Source organism: Sinocyclocheilus anshuiensis, unplaced genomic scaffold (genome assembly GCF_001515605.1).
Source record: "Sinocyclocheilus anshuiensis isolate Anshui unplaced genomic scaffold, SAMN03320099.WGS_v1.1 scaffold334, whole genome shotgun sequence".
In the NCBI taxonomy this organism is placed as follows: domain Eukaryota; kingdom Metazoa; phylum Chordata; class Actinopteri; order Cypriniformes; family Cyprinidae; genus Sinocyclocheilus; species Sinocyclocheilus anshuiensis.
This window is the reverse complement of record NW_015546055.1, coordinates 1184570-1186522: the sequence shown is the minus strand read 5'-3', so window position 1 is coordinate 1186522 and position 1953 is coordinate 1184570. Positions and strand designations below refer to the sequence as shown.

The 1953-nt window shown below is 39.3% G+C and overlaps 1 long non-coding RNA gene across 1 annotated transcript in view; it reads left to right on the top strand.

Moving 5' to 3' along the window:
• LOC107699251 (uncharacterized) overlaps window positions 1–1953 on the top strand; it is a 4722-nt gene that overhangs the window by 1591 nt on the left and 1178 nt on the right. The window lies entirely within an intron of this gene.

Here is a 1953-nt window from a genome sequence, read left to right as displayed (position 1 = left end):
AAGAGCCAGGAGGAAACTGGTCAGAGAGGCGATCAAGAGGCCTACAGGAACTCTGAAGCAGTTGCAGGAATTTATGACAAAGAGTGGTCACTGTGCATGTGACAACAATATCACAAATTCTCCAAAAATGTGGCGGAGGGTTGCAAGAAAAAAGCCAGCCCTCAAGAAAGGCCACATGCACTCACGACTGAGCTTTGCCAAAACGCACCTTGAAGATTCTGAGGCAGATCAGACTAAAATGGAATTATTTGGCCTCAACACCAAACAATATGACTGGTCGAAATCCAATACAGCTCACCATCCAAATAACAGCATTCCTACAGAAAAGCATGGAGCTGGTCACTGATATCCTGTTATGGGAGTGTTTCTCTGCAGCAGGGACTGGAGCACTTGTCAGGATAAAAGGAAAAATGGATGGGGCAAAATACTGTACCATCAAATTCTTGAGGAAAATCTGATGCCCTCTGCCAGAAAGTTGTCAATGGGAAGAAGGTTTACCTTCCAACTTGACAATGACCCAAAGCACACAGCAAAACTGACCACACAGTGGTTGAAGGAGAAAAAGGTGAATGTCCTTGCATGTCAGTCAGATCCCAGGCTTGAACATCATTGAAAATCTGTGGAATTACTTGAAGACTGCAGTCCACAAATGGTCACCATCAAATTTAACTGAACTTGAGTAGTTCTGCAAAGAAGAGTGGGCAAATATTGCAAGGTCTAGATGTGCAAATTTAGTAGAGACAAATCCCAACAGACTAAAGGCTGTAATTAATGCAAAAGGTGGTTCAACAAAATACTGACACAAGGGGATGATCCTTTTTCGAAATTCAGTGATTCTGGGTTTTTTTTTTGTTTTTTTTCCTGACATGGGGTTATAATCTTTCACTTTGGCTGCACTTACACTGGCACAAAAAATCTGAGTTTTTGCTCACATCTGACACAGATCGGAATTTGTTGCACATGTGTAAACACAAAAATCCGCACGAGATCTGATTTTTTCGCATCCGATCCGAGTCACTTCCAAATGTCGTTTTAAATCGTATCTGATATTTGGACATCCGATCTACGTCTAAACATACATATCCGATTCCCTGCAGAACTCCCATTGCGAGGCGACAGGTTTGCCCATAAAGATTGTGTTTTAATGCTGGTGTGCTGTATGCGCTCGCATTTTATTGATATAAAATCTTTATATAGATATGAAATTGTACATTCAGGAGCTGGTTTTCATATAGAAGAAATTAATGACAAATGTTTTTGAAACAAACAGTTGAAACAGTGCTTGCATTTTAATGCCTTGTATTTTCAGGGATTGCATTTTAAGGTTCTGAAATTTAACATAGTTGTTTATTTAAGCTGTGAATATTTCAATTCAAAATATTTCACACACATTTTCATAATTAAAAAATGTAATAATTCATATTCACCTTCCAGAATCCACTTCCCAAATATTCAATCCGTTTAAAAATACGATGTATAATATTCGACCGGCAAATTTCGGTCCATTTTATTTCACTTTACAAATTCGCTTCCATAAATACGGTGGTACAAATTCAGCAGAAAATTCGGCATTTCACATCCGGGAGCTGCAGGAATAGCAGTAGAGCACCAGAGCCATAGAGAGAGAGAGTTGCGACAACTCCGTTCACTCCAATGGACCAGTTTTTTACAGCAATGGCGGATCGTGGAGCCGCTCAATAGTTCCCGGAAGTTAGCGCTCATACTATCAGCGCCGTAGAGACGCAGCAGAAGAGACAGCTGTGATGAACTTTTAAAAGGTACGACATTTATAGAACAAAATTTTATATTATCAGCACAGCTAATCAAATTACCCTGTGCATTAAAACAGATTATTATTAGATTATTCCTCACTTAATTAGTAGATTTACGGGATGTTCTTCATTCTCTTCATGCAGTTTCATCCATCGTTGTGTAATCAGGGCTTTTAAAAGT